Raw genomic sequence first — 21744 nt, forward strand, 5'->3', positions numbered from 1 at the left:
GGCAAAAGTTACATCATTTCATCTCGTGTGTCACGGAACGCCGGCTGTTGAGGGGCTAGCCAGTGATGGGCTAGTCCATAATACTTTACCGAGGGAATAAATATACGTTAGAATTCACTATCTACTACGAAAAGTGAATCCACTTCATTGGAAATGTACCTGTCTGTTTTTTTATCCTTCCCAAACGGATTCAAGTCTAAGTTTAAAAAGGTTTCTTACAATGACTCCCCCTCTTGTCATTAGTGGCTCGACCCGCACTGAAATTTCTACCAAAGAGGCGGAACCTGGCGAGAAGAGGGCGTCAACCTTTCCATAAACAAGCCAATCAGCGTTCAGTGCGCTTATCTGACAGGAGTGACGCGGAATGACGGCTCTGACGTCAACAGCACGTCCCCTCCACGCCTGTTCCCACTGCAGTCTCCAGTACAGAGTGTTCTTCTCACATCACCATTCCTCTTAATCCATATGGCCTGGCCTCGATCAGCCAACATACTGCCAGCCTGTCAACATAAAGAATGAGCAGGGTTAAGGAGAGCATGTACACTAAATGGTCTTTTTTCTATGAATGATCCCGTGTCACCCCCTCTTTAGTGGTTTTTTTTTGTTATCTGAACTGGAGTTAGTTGAGGCCAAACTAGTGTTCTAAAGTTATTGTACAACCAGGTGAAGGGTCAGTATAGTGTCGGGATCCAGGGCTGTTTCTCTGTTAATTATTCATCAACTCCAGACATAAAACAGTGCTTTCAAGGTTGTTATGACGGTGTTCCAGGTTTGTTTTCAAAGTGCATGTACAGGATGTATAGGCTACATAACATACGTCATACTGTTGGAAAACAGAACCAAAGAAAACAAGGCAAGTAGTGAAAACAAACGCTTTTAAGACTGTAATTTTACAGCTATATTTATTTATTTGTGTGTTCCTTTTCTTTTTTATTTAACACAATAAATTCTGGGCAGTTTTTTTTGTTATTTGGTCAGATTAGCAATTTTTTGGTCGATTTAAATCATTTGATCGTTTTTTTTTTAGTTCATCTTGTTTTAGCTCACATTAGCAAACCTCTAGCAGCAGGCAGAAGATAGCAATATTACTATTGGTTATGTGATAGAAAGAAACAAATTAACATCAATATCTGTACAAATTGCTAAACCAAGCAAACAGATCAATAAGGCTTGCAAAATACACCTGACATACAGAATAAAAGCGGGCAATTAGAATTCTGTAAGCAGTTTGAAGACATTTTATGCAGTATTTAATTGTCATACCAGATAAATGAAAGCACAGAAATGGTAACTAGTGTCATATTTTGAGACATGTTATATAGCTCACAATACATTTCCTGGCCTGTACATTATTTTCACATATTAATTATGTATCAATTATCACTTGCAGAGTTGCTTAGTGGCTAACTGTCACTCTGTTATGTGTACCAGGAGAGGAAGCATATTGCCGTGTTCTATTTTTCTGACATTCATTCAATGGGTATAAATAACAAAATATATTACTTTAACACACATAAAAAATATGCTCAAATCATAACATGGCAAACTGCAGCCCAACAGGCAACAACAGCTGTCAGTGTGCCAGTGTGCTGACTTGACTATGACTTGCCCCCAAACTGCATGTAATTATCATAAAGTGGGCATGTCTGTAAAGGGGAGACTCGTGGGTACCCGTAGAACCCATTTACATTCACATATATGGAGGTCAGAGGTCAAGGGACCCCCATGGAAATGGTCATGCCAGTTTTTCCTCACCAAAATGTATCGTAAGTTTGGAACATTATTTAGGTTGTCCTTCACGACAAGCTAGTATGACATGGTTGGAACCAATGCATTCATTAGGTTTTCTAGTTTCATATGATGCCAGTATCTTCACTCTAGCTTTAAAACTGAGCCCGCTACAACCTAGAAATAGCAAATCATTTATGATTTTTGTAAATTTAATATATTATTACTCTGTTGTAAAAATGGCATTACGTTTGGTGAAGAGCCTATTTCCGTTTAGGACTCGGAACTCAAAGTTTAGGACTGGGAACCTCACTTGGTCCCACATCTCCTATCAGTACTATTTAGCAAATGCTTTAGCAAAGTATTTTACAGCACAATGGGTGCATACACATTTTAGCATGAGTAACACATTTGGAGCTGTTTGTCAAACACAAGTACATGCCTCCATGGTTTAACACTAGTGCTTTTGAACTGTTCAGACAGCAGCCTCCAGTGTGGAACCATCAGGGATTGAACAGTGAGTGCTTCGTTAGTTGTGTCGTAGAGCTCTTCCTGTCTCTGTACTACCATCTGGTGGTCATCTAATGCTACAAGAGTTGACAGCGTTTTAATCAGTCAGTATTTTCACCATCAGATCATTAAATTAAGTAAAACCATTACTGCCACACTCTTTTAGAGAGTCTCAAAAAATAGTTAAAAGTCACCATCAAAAGATTTGAAGAAGTAAGATTTGGAATGCATGACTTGTACTTGTAATGGAGTATTTTTAAATTGTTATTTGGCAAATTTTATTTAATCATCATTATCATGAAGCTGCCTTTGAAATTGTCTAAGTCTCCTTATGCACTTGTTTTTGTTATTAGGGGCTGGGCAGCTATGCCTTCTTCTTCTTCTTCTTCTTCTTCTTCTTCTTCCTAGGAAGTCTGCCTTCCCATGCATGAAAATAAACCAAAATTTGCCTATAGGTCCAGTCCTATGCTAAACTTCCTCAACTGGCTTTGAGGGGCCAATAGTCCTGATGGTGGTGCTACAGCAACCATTTAAAGTCTAAAACTTTGAAAAGTCATAACAAATCAGCCACCAACTTCCACCAAATTGTAGAACCAAGTGAGCAGAAATGTTCATGTGCTTCAACCTGGCAGGGATTATGAAATCCATCACTATGTTTTTCTCAAAAACTGTATAACCAAACCACCAAACTGGCTCCGCTGCATCTTCAGACTGTCCTCCACAAACCATCCAGATAGATTTTTTAATTATCAAAAATTGAGCCCACAGTGCATCAAAATATGTAAACAGCACTGCAAACAGATACTGCAAATTCTCGCTAAATAAAGCGCCGATGTTCATGAAAATAAATGACAACATTTCGAGGTCATGGTAGATGTAGGGTGGCAAATTTCAGAATTTTATTTCAAAAACTGTATTTTTGACAGTATTTTGAATTCTATCCTCATGTCAACCATTGCAGTCAATGGAAATCAAGCATTTTTAAACATCAGTTTGTCACTTATGGATCGATCAATCTTCATAGAAATATATTACTGACATCTCTATGTTGTCTAGATGAAATACGCAAATTCTCGGAATTTTGCCTCAAAAGCTAAATTTTTTTTACATTGTTTGAATTCTGTCTTTACATACAGCCATGGTGCTTGCCTCAGTCATAGTGTGATGTGGTAGTTTCCCAAGATAGCGACTTGCATTTGGTGTCTGAGGTTGGCAATTTGAGACCTGGTTGAGGCAAAAACGGACATGCTAATGTTTCATCTTCCTCCTCTTTTTCTTATTCTTCCTCAAAATGCCCAGCCCCGACCTACAGCTGCACAGCAGCTATAATTTAGCTTATATTCTTGGCCAGAGAATAAAACAGTAGCTCATGGTTCAATCTGTGCATGAGAAGAACACCAGTTTCTTCAGTATCTGAGGAAACCCTCCGTCTCCAGAATAAACTTGAGAAGAGGAAGGAGGGTTGCATTCGGGGGGTGTGAAATTAATCTTTATAGTCAGTCAATAAAGTGTAAATGCAGAGGTTTTACAGGGAGCCGCACCAAAGTGCCTCAGTGATGCAGAACAGAAATAGAAGTTGCTGCTCAGTGCTGATATCACACTATATGGAGATGTGAGGAGGAGAGGTTATGACTTCCATCGACATATAATGTATGAGCCATGATAAGACCTGAAACACAGCGCACCGTTTCCTCAGCAGTTTTGTACCTCATTTGACAAAGTCTTGCTGAGAAAGCAAAAAGCAAGTGTGTTAAATGTTTGTGCATGCGTGTGCCTTTCTGTATAGTACGTGTGTGTGTGTGTGTGTGTGTGTGTGTGTATTTTTAGTGAGAGGCTGATTTGTCCAGTCTCAGTAATATTTCTGGGTTATTACCCAGAGCAGGGCTTTTATCCTCCTAAATGTAGTTTAAGTAGGGATCTAAGCTGTGTCTATTCATGCATACACTTTCAGAGCTCGGACTTGTGTGCTAATATTAGCTAAGACGGATTAGACAGGAGAATTTAGCACCTCATTTGAATAAGGGCAAAACAAAATCCCAAATTAATGAAATCTAAATTTGTATTTTGAAAGGCTATTGCAATGAAACATCATTTTGATGAATTAATGATGTTCCACAGAGCTGGCTATTATGTAAAGATTAAAGAGGTGGGAGCATATTCAGGCCTTAGGTATTTGTGGGTATAAAGTGTCCTATGTCTGTCTGGACACTAGGTGGCACCAAAGCTCCACGCTGGAACTGTGTCCAAACCTTTAGCTCTAGTCCAACAACCAGCCTGTACTACTATATTCACATGGGGATATGTTCTTTTAATTCCTCCCTTTATTTCATGAATTCTACACTAATGACATTTGAGAAGACATAACTGCTGAGCTTCAGATTTAAAGCTGCTATAGGTTGGAAGAGTTTGAGGAGCAAATGCCAATCACATGTTAATATGGACCAGGAGGTCTTAAACCCTCTCCAGATGATGTTAATGTTGAAAAGCAAGTAAATCAGTCATTTCAGATATTCAGCCATCCAGACGGTTTAATAATCTCCTGGGGACTGTGGTAATGCGGGGTCATGTCACCCAGCATGACGCAAAGAGCAGCAAAACAAGCCAAACGTCACAAGGCTTCATATCTCTGTAAAGCCGGGCATACGCTGTACGATTTTAGCCCGTTTTTTGGCCCGAAGTTTGAGTCGACGACTCATTTTAGAGTCGGACCAAATTTCAGCTTCGTCGGAGTTTGATGTGCAGTGAACAGGGGGGACCGAGGAACGATTAACTGACCGATTAATGTCAGAAATTTTGGTCGGCCGACCAAAAGCTCTCACACAGTTGAAGCAGAGCCAAGAGCCGATTCCCCAACGTCAGTGCCTTTTTTCTCCTCTTTTTACAGTAATCAGAGTTTAGCTATCAAGATAACAATGTAACGTTAGGCTACAATTGGAGGCGGGGCCCTGTTCATTCCTATGAAAGTTGCTCAGTGGCGCATGAAGCCTAAATGGCTCGACTTCCTGCTGGAAAAGTACCTGGATCTTGGGCGTCCGCTCGGTCACATGACTCGGTCACGGGGTCCCAACGTCACGGCTTGCGCTCCAGCCTCGGTCTGGGTCTCGTTCACATGAACGGAGGAAGGGAAATAACTCTGAATTCAGCTATTAGTTAATTTTACAACTTTAAAAACATGATTTTTTAAATAAGGGCTATTTAGGTGTTCGTACCGGGAAGTTGATTCACCTCAAAACAAATTATCCGCTGAGTTACAGACGTCTCTTTCCCAATGTGAGTCTATGGGAAAAAGTATTTTCGGGCCCAATGGCATCACGTGATGGACATGGAAGTTGCAGTGCCGCTGTTTGGCCACTAAGAAAGTTGGGATCAACGTCCGACGCACTTTCTGGGGGCTTGGTACAGACCTCTGCTAGCAAACAAACTTTACCTGCTTCAGAGCTTTCATACAAATCTTTATTGACAACTGTCAACAGCCAGAACAGCCCTCAGGAGCCGATGGGCCCTGTTTTTCTTCTATTTTACAGGTACAGTGTGAGCACTCAGGTCGTGGCTGACAATCGGATGGTACAGTGTGAGCACATAAATCACGAGCTTTGGCTTCACATCGCAAACGATCTACTCGTACAGTAGGAGTAGCAAGCACACAACAACATTTCTAAAATCGTACAGTGTATGCCCAGCTTAAGAAGAGAAGCTTCTTTAGCCACCCGCGGTTATGTAGCGCTGGTATAATCCAGACGCTGAGTGCCGTTAGTGTATGAAAATGCCAGATGTCGATGGGAATGGGACTCAGGGTGAGTTGTTTATGACCAACAGCTCCTAGTGTGAGCTACAAACAGAAGCATTGTGCTAAGTTTTATTTTGGTGTTTGAGTGGAACATACTGAGTGTGCTGAAGGGGCAGCACATAAATGGATAATGCTACAGGAGGTTGGAGAAATTTCTGTGGATGTTTTGGTAACAGCTGTTCTCTATCGAGGATAAAAGAACCAACTTTTACAGCTTTTTTTCCGATTGCTTAAAGGTCACATATTATGCAAAATGCACTTTTCCATGTCTTTTAAACATCAATATCTGTCCCCAGTGTGTCTACAGGCCACCATAGTATCATAAAAGACCATCCTCTCTCTTTTTCTCCTCCTCCGTTTGTCCGGAAATGGGTGCAGAAAAAAAAATCGCTTTTTTTCCTTCTCTTCTGACGTCATTAGAGAAATGCAAGCCATGTAAGGGTTTCCTGGTCGAACCAGAGAGAACCTTCAGTAGCTGACCCCGCCCCACAGCGCGTCACTGTCTCTCCTCCTCAACCTAACTTGAGCAAAGTCTGCAAGAACCAGCAGAACAGGCTTCATGTACTCCCATCATCTAAATATAACATGTTCTTTCACAAAGGCTTTATGTAATTACACTGTTTAAACAGGTGATATTTATATATTATATATATTTGATGTCATGCATGTAGCAGATTACAGGTAGTAAATAGTGACTGGTAAGCAACACAACACATTTCTGTTTCACAGTCAAACTTTATTTGAGTAGACAGATGACAATATTAATTATTCACAGCATTTGTAATCATCTCACCTGTTAGTTAGTTATGTTAACATGGTACAGGAGAAAGTCTTCAGCTCTGGTAAACTATGGTAAGCTAAGCTCCGGTGGTCTGTAGTCATGGTAACACAGAGACAGCTACTACTGTAAATAATATACCATTACTCTGATCTTCCATACATTTATCTTTTAGCAGAAATAATGAACTGACTACTGTTTCACATCTTCTATTTTCCACCCTGATGGTCGCTGTGTTTACACACCGTGTCATAGCGGTAGCATGTAGCTAATCCGTTAGCATGTAGCTACATGCTAACGGATTAGCTCTGTATCTCCCATCTGCTCTCAGCTGTCTGCTCTCCTCTGGGATGATTCTGTCGGTCATTTCTCACAGATGGATCTGTAAAGACAGACGTAAAACAGAGTGTATGTTTACGGTTTACAGAGTTGATGCATGAGGTAAACACTGAGCTAACTAACAGAGCTATAAATAGTATTATTTACCTGAGAGAAACCGTCAGGAGAACCTGGAATCTGGACCGCAGATGTTCATCATGTGTCGCCGATTTCTGATCAGATTCCTCCGGTAACGTGCGCTGGGTGAAGTTTCTGGTTTATAAACTTTAAAGTGGTTTATAAACTTTATTCTAGCTGCTATCTCTCCACTCGTCTCTCTCTCTCTCTCTCTAGAGAGAGAGCTTCTCCGGGAGGGAGGGGGAGGGTGACGTTGAGGACGTTTGATTGACAGAAAACGCTGACCAATCAGAGCAGAGTGGGAGGAGACAGGCTGTGAATCAGTGGTTTTCAGACAGAGGCTGAATTAGGCTCTGAGGCAGGCAGACTCAGGCTGCAGTATGAGAAGAATAAAGGGTTTTTTGAACATTGCAGCATGTAAACATGTTCTAGTGCAACATTAAAATACATCTATGAACCTGGAAATGAGCATAATATGTGACCTTTAAGCACAATTTTGAAAACAGGGCTCATTTTGTCAAAACACTACACACAAATCACACAACCACACACACACAAGTAGCAGAACACCTCAGATATTTTGCAAAATCAAACACTTCCTTCAAAACTATAAAATAATTTATAAAAACCCAATTTTGTCACCTTATGGCACACACAACCAGTTACACAATGATGTGCTCAATCTGAAACACTTTTAACATTATTCTACTTTTCTAATGATATAGTCTGGGTTAGAGTCTGGGTTTCTGAGTTTAATGGTAACGTCAGTATACTAACATGCTAACAATAGTCGTGTTTCCATTCAATTGTCGAGCGAATTTCAAGTGAACATTTGGAATGTCGCAAAAAAGAAATGCAAATTAGGCACGTTTCCATCAACTGGTTTGGAGTGGATAAACTTGGCTTCGCAACATGTAGTTTCCTCACAAGTTGGCGGTATATGTTTCCCTTTATGCGGAGACATCACATTTTTCCAACAACCAATTATTCCAAAACCCCAATGGTCTGAAAAATGTCCCAATGGACCGAAACCCCTCCTCTCCACACCAAACAGATAGAGCCAGAGCAACACAACCAATTACTCTTTTTTCATATTTTGGTCTCTCTCTTGCCACTAATCAACCTCCTCTGCCTCTATGGACAAGAGTACGCATGATGATAGTATTTACCTACCTAAGCAGAGACTACCTTCCTCAGTTTTACCCTGATCACAGAGGCATTAATCATATCCCCAGCTAACTTAAATTACAACCAAATTAACCTGCTGCTCTACACATTTTCATGATCCCTGGTGATTGTTTTTCATTCTGAAGCTATACCTCCGTAATTACAGCAACAATCCAGTGATTACTACACCATGAGATTCTGGGGATTTGTCATTTCCAGTGTTTTGTCTTATTTAAATAGGTGTTACCACCAGTGTGAAATACTGTCGTTCTACGAGGCCAGTGTTAATGGTGGTGCCGTGGAAAAATTCAATGTTGAGAAAAGTGTGTTTAACGTTGCATCTCTGGAGGTCCAAAATTAGATAAACGTCTGCCTGACATGAAAACAGCCCTAAAACTTCCTGCCCTCCAGCTTACCGAACAGACGGAGAAAGGGCAGTCAGTGAGACCGAGCAATCGATGCCTCCTCCACTGCCCAGACCTGAGTGCTATCGATTCCCTCTCTCGGTGAAGAGGAGGTGTTGATGGACTGAAGGTGCTGCCTAAGGGAGTGGAAGACAAGTGAAAATAAAGAAAAAAAAGGGGGAAAGAAGAGGTCAAAAGGAGGGTGAAAGATAGAGAGGAAAAGCAGAAAGTAGCGGTGGCGGTGACTGCCTGCCTGCTCTCCTGACTCTGCCTGGAATTACGATTCGGCCCTGACCTGCAGGAGGATTCAAACAGACTCTACCCACCTGTTCCTAACCTTTCACCGCTCTGAAAAAGCTTCAGAGACGGTTAGTAGTGATGGATAGAGTCCTTTCTTCTCCAGATCGACTTTAGGCCATGTGTGTGTAACCTGTTTTTTACTTACAGAATAACTGTAAGTGTTTGTGGCAAACTGATAAATCTGTATGTGGGAAGTTTAGTGTAAACACTGTAGCTAGTAGTATCACACTGGTGTGTTGTCCTGCACACTGATGAAAATATTTCTTTCTTTCCACAATGTAAAAATCTGTCAATACATCCATGCATTTCCAAAGGTTGCATTTTGCACTGAAAATCAGAACAGAACATATTCTAAACAGAATAAAGTTCATAAACACAGCAAAGAACTTTTGTAGAGACAAAAATGAAAACATGAATTACAGTTTTTTTCAATGACTAATACACTTTTTTAAAAACAGGCCTCTCGCTGCTATGTTGGCTTCCATTGGTCTTTTTTATAGTGCTTATATCCTGATTGATGAGTCGACAATTTAGCAATTAGGTGTTCGGCCAGGTGGCATGCATATTGGCCAACTGGTCCATAGATGTGGCATTTTGAATGTGTTTTGAAATGACAAACAAGCGACCTGATTTCAGATTCCTGTGTCGTATGTAGAGAACCGTGTGCAGTGTGTTGCAAAAAGTGCCATGTGGAATTGCAACTTGTGCGCAAAGTAGAAAAATGTGTTTAGAGTTTTGGAGACTTGAGCTGACGTTTTGCTCTCTAAAGCCTCGTCCGCAGTGGGAACGGAGCGCGTGGCGGTATGAGTTACCTGTTGTTTTTTATTTCGGCGTCCGTGTTAACAGGTTAGAGCAGCCACACTGCCCGCGTGAGATGGCTCGGCTGCGTGTCAGCTGCGTCTCTTCTAGAGATTCGATATCTCACCTATTTTTGACGCGAGCCGCGCGGTTCACAGCAACAACAGACAGTGAAAGTGATCTATTGACTGTATATTGACATCATACATTAGCAACATTACTACAGTTTCAATGACATTATCTGTAGAAAATGTTACCAAGATGAAAAAAAGTAAAGACCTATTTTTAAATCAACACTTCCTTCTTTCATTTAAAAATAAAAGCCCTCAAGCATTTTTTTTTCAATGGAAAGAATTCCTTCATTTGTTAACACAAGGCTTTTATTCTGAAATATGTGCAGGACAGTGTTGTAGAACATGCAGTGACTTGGCGAGCTCCATGAATGAATATAGTACGGGGTTTTAATTGTGGATTATTACTATTATTTACAAATTACCACACATTTCTTAACCTTTCTCGGTCTAAAATAAATATAAATTATATTAATAATGTAATGAAATGTCCATTATGAAAGGCAAACTCTATGTAGAAAGAAAGAGCTGGCAGCAACAGCTGCAGCAGGAGAAACGCATCTGAAACGCAGCTGGTGTGAGTGTCAGTTTCAATAATTGTGCTTTATGTGTCATTTTAGTGTGTTAGAAATTGAAAAAAAATTCCAAAGTAAAAGTGCTCATGATACAGAAATGCCAATTTCAGTGTTATATCATTATATAATATAATCTTGGATTATTATTACTAATGCATTGATGCACAAGCATCAGGGCAGTTTTCTGCTATATGCTACACGGTTGTATAGCGTAATATTCAAACTGTCTTCAATTAGTTTATCTGTAACCTAACCGATACTGTGCAGGGACAGAGGTCTTTCTTTCTACTGCCCTCTGATCTCTCTAGGTGGAGGCTGTTGACAGTGTGAAAGAGTACTGAAGCCTTGTGTGTGTTTTTCCTAAAGACTTGGTGTGACTCGATGTCGCCCCGTAACGAAGCCAGCGGTGGATCCATTCTCTCAGCCCCCTGACATGGTTTTATAATCGCCGGGTATTTTCCGCTTGACATCTCCAGGCGAAGGTTGAGCTCTCTAAAAGTGTCGGATGGAAGCCACGAGGGGGATGAACTGCGTGTCGCTTCTCTCCAGCTCCGTTTTTTTTTTTTTTGCTCCTTCATGCTCTCGTGTTTTCTTTTCTTCCCCTCTGATGAGATTCACATGTTTTCCTCCATGCCTGATTGGTTCTTCACTCAGTGGTGTGGCGCTTGTGCTGGCAGGACTCAACCCATCACCTCTCCACCCTTCACGTCTCTTGATTTATCTTTTTGATTCCTCCTCCTTCTGTTTCCTCCCTCTCCTTCCAAGCCGTGGCCTCTGCTACGGAAGGCTGCCGGGGCCGGCGGGAACAAAACCAGCTCAAATCAATGTGTGGCGTGGATTAGCTTTGAAGATGCATTTTTAAGGCGCTGTGTAGATTCCTTTGTGCTGGAGCAGAAGTGGGGGCGACGTACTGTCAGGAAGTGTCAGGGGAGGGTAGTAATAGCCTGCGTGTGTGTGAGTGGGGTTATGCTGAGGAAGGTGAATGCAATCATCCAGGGTTGTGTTGCTATTTAACACTTAGATTCCCCCTGAGAATAACATCCATTCTGTTTGGCCTTCACAAGTAGTTGCTGATTATTTTAAGTGTAGGCCAAAACCCACACAAACCCACACACAGTACATATACAGTACATATCAGGAATAAAACACTCCAATAAAGCACTTATGGAACATAATAGCAGTGGCTCCAGAGTCATACAGGTCAATGTAAAGCCAGGTAAAGAAATACCAAGCATGTTTCCTTTCTTTGTCACGCTGGAGGCGTGTAAGAAAATATCGAAGATATCGAGTATCCGGATATTTTGTTTTGTGGTACTGTGTCGATTCTCAAAAACATTGTATTGACTTTTAATCAATAGATTACATGCAAAGATTAAAGCTGAAGTAGGCGAGATTGGAGCAAATATGATTAAAAAAAGTTAGTTTTATAAAACGGTCGCTATATCCTGACAGTAGTACATGAAACAGGTAACTTGAAAAAAATCATGTGCCTCTGTGTCCTCCGGTGCTCCTAACAGCATCTGCAAGATTTCTCAGACCGAGGAAAACAAGCAGTCAGAGCTGATCTGGGATCTGCTGTCCATCTGTTGTCTATGAGAGGCGGCTGTCAATCACTCGTGAACTCCGACCAAACGGTCAAACTAGGCAGCGCTGATCAAATATGAATCAATATTCTGTTATTGTAATGCCTATTTCTCTCCTCAGATGTTTTCAGAATCATCTTGTATTGCACGGGTTAGCTGTAAAATGAGAACGTTTGTGTCGCGGTATCCGTTATGAATTCTCTTGAAGGAACGCCAAACTACCGATCAAGTTGAGGAAATACCAAGCACCGCCCACCACCCGGAGCACAGCCAATAGGAACGCTCTCTCTCTGAAATGACCTGTGATTGGTCAAAGTCTTCCGTAGATTTGTTTAAAGCCTGAAAACAGAGCCATGAGGAGGAGCAGAAGTCTAGTTTTTTCTCAGAACACTTGAATTACAATATGCTGAAAGGTTATGATGGAACTTTTGCACTATTTTCACCTCTAAAGTTATTTTCATTACCAGTTGATAATGCATGTAGAAGATATGAACGTAAAGGAGCATCACTGTGTTTGTGTTGCAGGGTAGAGCTAGTTAGCCCTGGTATTACAGTTTAGTGTTATGAGAGAAAAAGTAATATCACACATTTACCTCTCTAACATAATGTCATATTTACTATAGAAGTACTGTAGAGAATGAGCCATGTTCAGCACAAAGCACAGTATTTTCCGAAAACATTATATGTTTCACTTTCACAAGAGAAAGGCTTTCAGGATAAGGACCGACTGGTGAACTTGACAAACTTTGGTAAAAGAACCTAAATCCAATAAAGACCGGGACAGAGTTAATGCTATTCTAACCTCTGGTATACTTGCATCTGGTCAGTGCATGTGCCAGCACAGGGCGTTTTCTACCATAACCCGTAAATACACAAAATGCCGTTAGTAATAATATGCTAACTTTTGGCCTCTTGGAAATAATGCTACATTACTAATGTAGATAATTAGCCATGCATACTAACATTTGCGGTTTGCATTACAGCAGCTTTCTCTGCCATTCCTGGCCTAATAGATAGCCCACATTAGAATCCTTTGCTGACTCCCTTAATGGCATGGAAATAATTTACTGATAGGCTATAGCTCTTTGAGACTTGGTGACAAATTCTTTCCTGTCCTAATTTCACCTTTCCTAACCTCTCTCGTTGTTTGGCTCGCTCACTGATGCTTCCCAGCAGAGCGTTCAGGGATATTAAGCCAAACGTAAAGTACTGTAAACACAACACCACCTTATGAATTAAATATGTAAAAGAAACAAATATTCCGTTATTGGGTTTGCTTATGCAAACTGCGCTGTGGGGCAAAGCATTGTTGCTGTGGTTCAGGCCCATTAAACTTGATTGTTGCAGTGTTTACATGACATTTATTAAAATTTTGCCGGTTGGCTCGGCATCTGCGCATGTTAACCCGGTTATTTTTAGGTGCTGGTAATGGTTTACAGATTACAGCGGGTTGCAGTGGCGACAACAGGGCCTAATAATAAGGACTTAATGAAATATGAGCCTTCAGACTTATTCTTGTTTAAAAGATGAGAACTCTCTCTCATTCTGTCCATGCATGTGCGTGTGGTTTCACCTTGCCTTTTTCATTCCTTCCCTCCCTCTCCTCGGCATTGCATAAGAGGCTGTTTATCAAACCAACTGGCTGGAAAAAAAAACATGAAAAGAGGAAAGAAAGATGGATTACACTGTACAAGCACAGAAAGTTTCACTCCCATGAGTTCATTATTCCTGTGAATCTCTCTAATGGAACAAGCTGAATCCTCTGAACAGCTGTAGTAATAATGCAGATGGATGGTTTATGCTAGGGCACACACACACCGAGCACGTTACCTTAATTCTAAAATGATTTCTGCTTCAGTTTGGCCATGTGTTTAAACATTCATTCATTAAACACTGACATATTAAAGCTTCAGTAGGCAAAAAAATTTTGGCATCAAAATTCCATAATAACCTTTCAGCATATTGTAATTCAAGTGTTCTGAGAGAAAACTAGACTTCTGCACCTCCTCATGGCTCTGTTTTCAGGCTTTAAACAAATCTAGCATGTGATGGAAGACTTTGACCAATCACAGGTAATTTCAGAGAGAGAGCGTTCCTATTGGCTGTGCTACGCCTGGTAGGCAGTGCTTGGTATTTCCTGCAGGACAGTGTTGTAGAACATGCAGTGACTTGCACGGCTCCATGAATGAATAAAGTATGGGGCTTTAATTGTGGATTATTACTATTATTTACAAACTACCACATTTTTCTTAACCCTTTTCTGTATAAAATAGATATAAATGACATTTATATTGGTGCTTGGTATTTCCTCAACTTGATCTCAAAATGGCTGCTGTGAGGGTTTACAGCTGAGCAACCAAACTGAAAACTTAGCTCCCATGCCATAAACTTAACAGGACAGGAACAAAAATATTTGGATTCTTCAGAGGAAATTGTGTTTTATTTTTTACTTATAATACAGCTCTGACTGAGGATGCAGTCAGATCTGTGGATTCATAGTTAGAGTTGGACTTGATCTCAGGCTGATTGATAAAACTTTAGACTACAGAGGTGAGATGTGACTGTGAAAACAGATGTGTACCAAATGTGCCCGTGGATCAACTTTTCTAGATTGAGCTGGAGTCGATAACGTTACTCGCTCCGAAGTTAACCCCCGTCACTCCGCTCAGTCACCAGGAAAGAAGACATGGTAAACCTTTGTTGGTCTGGAGGAGCTGCAGCGTTTATTTCTGCACTAAATGCAACTTCTGCAATGCAACTTGGAGGAGAGTATTACCCATAGAGTCCAGTGAGTTAGAACATCCACCACTTTGTTAAGTGACTGAAGTGACAACCTACTACAGGGCACAAATACTAAATACTAAAAATAAAAGATTGCAAGTTACATAACTGATCTTAAAAAATGCAAACCACGGCATCTGTGTTTGTGTGTGAACCGCGCACTTCCTGAAGGTTCATCTCACTGCTCTCTCTTTCCCCATTTCTCTTTATTTCTCAGCTTGCCCTCTCTCCCATCCTAATTAAACACTGAGCTCATGGAGGCAATTTGATCTCACCCGTTAACAAGGCCTCATTACGGCCCCATGCTTCATTTTACTTAATGAACTGATCGAGTTAAATGGAATGGAAAGTCAGGACTGGGAACACAACTGCACACTCGCCTGAAATTTCAGAGAGTCACAGTTGCTGTAGTGTATGCCGAGGGGGGGGGCGACTCAGCTCAAAGTCGTCTTTTTAACATACTTTTAACAACCTTCGGAGACGTTGATAAGTCTGTCGAACTGGCTGAAAGTGAAAAGACGACTGAATGAAGACGTTACATCTAGCAGTTTTTTGGCTGTTGATTGGTTGATTTATTTATTTATGCCATACCATTAAATATATAAACAAATATATTTGTGCATAACAAAATACCTATAACAAAAATAACAAAACGCTTGTAAAACTACCTGCCACCAGGGCTTCATTTCTGCCAGATCCTGCCGGAACAGGATCCGGTACCTGCTAGATTGGGACCGGCACCTATTTGATTGGATCTTGCAACTCCTTTGTCACTATCAAAATGTGTAAATACGTTTTGTGTAATATTTAATGTTATCTGTTCTGTCATTCTATTATTTCCCATTGAAGTAACTCGTAAATCACTTGTTTGCCTAATTTGGATGCATTTCAACCTGCAGCTCGCTCTCAGTGGGAGCCAAATCTGAATGGATTGTTGAATCACGTTTTCTGATCTAGTCAGCCCACAAAAAAACTGACTGGGTTGTCTTATTTCACAGTTTGTGGGTTGGTAAAAAAAAACTAATTCTTCTCTTTCACCAGTCCTCATACAGCAATGATCTCCACATGGCATCATGGCCCTGTTTCAGAAAGCAGGTTTAACAAACTCTGAACTCTGAACTCTGAAATGACCTATGATTGGTCAAAGTCTTCTCTCACGGGCTAGATTTTTAAAACCTGAAAAAAGATATATACTTTTTACCCGGGTTACACCAGCCCAGACAAACCAAATACTTGTTCTAGCGAGAGCCTTTTGTGTTTTTACGTCACCTGAAGGCCACCGTAGTTCTCCGACATGCTTGTGAAACTGCGGTAATGTGAGCCACAGAGTGCAAAACAGTGGTACAGCACCACCAGACGCCGTCTGACTTCTGTTGCTCCCAGAGTAGTAGTTATTTTGCTAAGGATGGCCTCTGAGCGAGGCCAATAGCATTACCACAGTTTTGCACTTGACAGCTCACGTAACGGCAGTCTTGGAAAGGGAGGAATGAGAGGAGGGATATTCAGTTGGTTGCAATCTGCAACCACTGCCGCCAAATCCTAAACACTGTTCCTTTAAGACAATTTTTCTTGTTCACAAGCATTCACAAGTAAATATATCTACTAGCACATATGTAATTAATTGCTGGAAAAATTACTAGTATTGTCTTATTTAATTGGATACAAGTAATAGATGGAAGTTCACTGCTAAACAAAATGGGCAAAAATGGGCATACTCCCATCCCCAGTGGAAAACACGCCCTTGAACTCTTCACAGTTTGACTCATATGAGGAGCTTTTGACACATTTTTGTATTGGTAGTGATTACATGACTAGAAATGACAGCTGTGTGTTACAGGACGTGCTATGTGTGACCGCTGTGGATGAAATGGAATGAGGGCCGGAATACTCTGCTGCAGGATCCTACAGTAACTTGTGGTTGAGTTGAAGTCGATCCAATGCTTCAGTCAGTCCACTTGGACCAAAACAAACTGCAACAATAAAAACTGGATGGGATCCTTGAGAAAATACCGTTGTCTTTGTTCCCTCAGATCACAATTGAATGGTGATTATTGAGTGAAAACAAGTGTGATGGTTTGCAGTGCACTGAGGGAACTGGGCCCAGAGTGGAGCCGCTGTCCCCCCACCGGCCCTCTCATGTCTGTAGCCCACACAGCCTGCCTCTGTTAACTTCACCCATCACAGAAACCATGGAATTCCACATACACAGTTCCCTCGCCCACTTGATTCTTGCATGTTTCTGAGGATGCTCCAGACCCTGCGGTGAATCGTTTCCATGCTTTTCGGAGGATTATTATTATTTTCTCCAATGAACAAGCGACTCGGTCCACACAGGACGGCACTCCCCAGAAAATCGAAGTGTCTTTCTTCTTTAAACAAAAGGCTTGAAGGATTGCCAGCGATGCCCTCCTTTCTGACTTGTTCTTCTTCCTCCTCCTCGTCATCTTCATCTCATAGGGATGAGCGGGCCCTGGCACTATTTTAGAGTCATGTGGCCAGCCTGTTCAAACGAGCTTTCGACGAGGGAATGGAAAGGGATGCATCTGCCCACTTGCCTCTGTTGCTCTTTTTTCTCTCTCCCCCGATGGACAGTGGCTTAGGGTGTGATCAAACCTACAGATCAAACCTTTGGCTTTGGAAGGAGGTATTGCTTTCACCGGCGTTGGTTTGTCTGTTTGTCTGTCTGTCCTTCTGTTAGCAGGATTACTCCAAAAGTTCACGATGGATTTGAAAGACATTTTTTGGAGGGGTGGGGCGTGGAACAATGAACAATACCTTCGATTTTGGTGGCGATCTGGATAATGATACGGATTCAGGATTTTTTTTTTTAAGAATTCCGATCAGCCTGAGCATTAAGACACCATGGTATAACCTCTCATTGCTTTCTTATTCAATGAACTTTTATATTGGTTGTTTTGGTGCGCATTAGTCTCTAAATCCATTTTTAACACTCTATATTTTTGTCAATCGTCTGTCCAGCACTTTGAATTGCATTTGACTTGTTTGAAAGGTGCTATATAAATAAAGTTTGATTGATTGATTGATTTACAAATGTTTTATGAAGAAAGAAATGCATTTAATATCTCAAGGATAAACAACATGTGTGAGAAACACTGAAAGTTGTTTATAAGAAAACCTTTTCCAGGGAACCCTCTCTTTATAAAACCTTTCCTTCCTCCCCTTTAATTATTTTATACTACGTTCTCATTTCTAACTACATTTATTTTTTTTTATATTTATTAGGATTAATTACATTAATTGGACAATTATTGTACATCCTCCAATGTTTCTCTTTGTTTCTTCTTTTCAGAAATCGCAGGTTGGATTGGGAACTGTTTTTTTTTTGCCTGTAAAGCCCTTTTTATACACTATGACAATGTAGTGACATTGGACTATACAAATAAAATAAATGTCTCATGAAAGAGGACGGATGTTTGCACTTTGGTTTGAGGGAAGTTTCAAATATCATTTGGTTCCCTTGACCCAATCAACTAGAGCTAAATGAATCCTCAAGATTAAGAATAAACCACTCAAGTCATGCTCGGTGCTTGCATGCTTTTACCTGACACAAGAAGAATTGGAGGTGTCTGAATAAACTATTTCAAACAGAAATAAACACAATGGTTATCTTCTCTCCTTGGCCTTCATCATCCTCTCCACCATGTTTCCCCCTTCTTTATACCACACTTTTTTCTTTCTTTGTCTACTGTTTATTTGTTCCCTGCTCTCCTCTTCCCTGTGTGGCTTTCATTTTCTTGTATCTCTGTTTGTGTGCTGCCTTGCTTTTAACTCTGAGCACCTTCATCTGCCTCTGTTTGTGCTGCTGCTGCTGCTGCTGCTGCTGCTTTTTACTTTTTACTGATGCTGGGCCAGTGGTTGTCCTTGAGCACAGAGAGCTGCTTGTTGGTGGATAAAGGCTTTAGAGTAGTTAGCTACTTGGACAGAGACACAGAGAGACTGGCCAGAACACAACACAGCCAACCTCCAGTGTTGACGGGAAGGTTATTTTCATCATCGGTGTTTGGCTGTTATTCTCTAGGGAAGTTCTCTAGTAGTGAAATAACATGTTTAAAGGAATAGTTCAACATTTAGGGAGATGCACTTATTTGCTTTCTTTCTAAGAGTGAAATTAAAAGATTGATACCTCCATCAGGAGTCAGGCCGTGGTTAGCTTAGCTTAGCATAAAGGATGGAGGCAGGGGGTAACAGCTAGCTAGCTCTGTCTAAAGCTTGAAAATACACCTCTAGAGGCGGGGGCACACTCTAGGACATTATGAATATGATGGGACCAAGTTGGAGTGGGTCTGTTTCAGTCTGGGTCAGTTGTTGTTGTTGACAGTCAGCAGATAAAATCATATAGTGAGTGTAAAGATTCTAATCTGAAGTCTTCAAATCCAGTTGCTGCCGGTCGTCTTTTTTTTAAAGATAATTTGTCAAAGTCTCTCGTCACAGGCTTAGATTTTTTAAATCCTGAAAACAGAGCCATGAGGAGGTGCAGAAGTCTAGTTTTCTCTCAGAACACTTGAATTACAATATGCTGAAAGGTTATTATGGAATTTTTCCCAATGATGCCAAAACCATTCTGTCTACTGCAGGTTTAACTAACGCCACGTGCATAAGTTATGTAACAAACATACTTATTTTAACCCAAACCATGAGCTTTTCCTGAAACTAACCATGTGGTTTCGTTGCCTAAACAGGTTCTGCACTGCACACTGATTGCAGTGGTTACTGTGTTCAGTGTATTTACTCATCGTAAGGTTTATGCTCCTTCCTGATTAAAAAAAAAATGTGTGTAAGTTGGTGGAAACAATCTTCATGTTTGTCCAGTCTTTCTAAGTTTCATCTAGTCTTCAGCTTTGTCCCAAGCTTAAAGCTCACTAATTACCATGTGTGCAATGTGTTTAACATTTATACAAACAGAAATACATTGTAGTGTTAGGGGGAGTTGCATACTGAAACTACTTCTTGGTGAAGAACGACCTGGCACAGTGACTGTGTAACATCACAGTCATGTTGTCACAGTGAATTGGAATTTGTTAAATAACCAACTCTTAAAGGGACTGTTTGTAACTTTTTAAGCGTATAAATGTGCCGGGTCGGGACACATGCGCGCTTGCATATGCGCGCTCGCGTGTGGCCGGAGTCACTGCTCCTCTGCCTGCTTGTCTTCACTCAGACAGCGCGCGTTCTCGCATACTCGCTCCACCTCTAGACGTGAATGCGCGCTCACTCCACACTGCAGAAGAGTTAGTTTAGCTCTGAGAATATCTAGTGAATGTACAGTGGACGTTTGTGCAGAAATAAACGCTGCAGCTCCTCCAGACCAACAGAGGTTTCCCGTGTCTTGTGAAGTGACGGGGCTCCGCAGAGAGAAACGTTATCATCGGGGCTGAAGCAGGAAGAGAATCGTTACCGTCTCCGACCGGGTGCTGGCGTCTCCCTGCGGGCGCGCTCGGAGACAATAACGTTTCTCTTCCTGCTTCAGCCAGCAGGAAAAGCCAACACTAGGATCAGCAGTAATTCATGGAGACAACTTCGTCTGGTCAGTTAACATTACTGCCAAGCAGGTGAAATATAGAGTGATATTGTGGTTTTAGCTGACGTGTGTCACCTCACTGTTTTGAGCGATGCTCGTTCATGTCTATTTAGAGCGAGCAAGCGCGAGCCCGACGCTGACTTTCGTTGACTTCACGGCCACAGGTGTCGCTGTTAACAAGCAATTCTGAAAGTTACAAATAGTCCCTTTAACTATTAGAAAAGCCTGAAAAAAAGAGAAGTCCATTGTCCTATAGATGTGCTTAGTGTTTGGGCCTGATAATGGCACCAAATATCCATGAAGAACAGCTAGGAGTGTGTCTGACCCCTCAGAGCCAATGAGGCACTACAGGTAAAGAGATACTGTTTGTTGGCATCAGAGGACCAGTTGCTGGCACAGCTGAATGCAGCTAAATGGTTTACAAATGCTGATGCCCACTCTGGCACATTATCTCCAGCAGAGGAATAAAGAAACCAAGAAGCTCAGTACATTCATCTCCCCCCTGCAGGCACTGCTGCCTCAACATCTTGCCATTTGGCATTGACTCAGGACCAGAGTACCTCCACAGATGCCTGTCTCAGCTGCTGGATGCCCTCGTGGTGGTGTAATAATCATGAAGATGATATTCCTGTGCATGTAGAGGGGGAGCGCGCAGCATGAATAACCACTCACAGCAGTTTTGGTGTGACTCCAGGAAGCTGAGGTGAAAACTGGACACTTGCCAATGCCAAAACCAGCTGACACATGAGCAGCCCTCACACAAAGACCAGGCCATAGAAAATAACACAATGCTGCCCACGGCCCGCTGGAAACTGAGCAATGATATGCAGAAGTGGAGAGGGAGTCAATGGCACTGCTGTGGATTTATGGGAGGTCCGGCTCATTACTGACTGGACTTCAGCTTTCCATAAAGAGCTACTACAGATTTATAGTGTTCCAGGGATGACATAATATTTTTGTATGCCAACCAGGAAGTTAGCATCGCCCTGGGTTCCCTCGACAAAAAGCCGATGGGATTGTTCCATTGGGTTTTGGATTATTGCAGAAAATAAGCTCTGTGGCGAACACATTCTACACATTTATGATACTTACATGTTTTGTTCAGCAAGATAATCTTCACAAACGAACACCACTTTTATGATTTTTGAAGTGTGAATGCAATCGGCAGAAGTAAAAAGCTAACGTCAGGCTACAAACGAACTACAACACGGTCGCGTGAGCGTGAGTATACACAACGAGGCTGTAAAGGAGTCGGCGTGATGACATT

At 41.4% G+C, this 21744-nt stretch overlaps 1 long non-coding RNA gene across 1 annotated transcript; it reads right to left on the minus strand.

Annotated features, from left to right (window-relative positions):
* Positions 1–6740: 6740 nt before the first annotated feature.
* LOC141774795 (uncharacterized) lies at positions 6741–7456 on the minus strand. Its single transcript, XR_012595463.1, has 2 exons — positions 7290–7456; positions 6741–7185 (listed from the first exon to the last, which is right to left on the minus strand). It is a non-coding gene; the product is annotated as an uncharacterized LOC141774795 (long non-coding RNA).
* Positions 7457–21744: the final 14288 nt, after the last annotated feature.

The sequence above is a fragment of the Sebastes fasciatus genome, chromosome 10 (assembly GCF_043250625.1).
Source record: "Sebastes fasciatus isolate fSebFas1 chromosome 10, fSebFas1.pri, whole genome shotgun sequence".
Classification (NCBI taxonomy): domain Eukaryota; kingdom Metazoa; phylum Chordata; class Actinopteri; order Perciformes; family Sebastidae; genus Sebastes; species Sebastes fasciatus.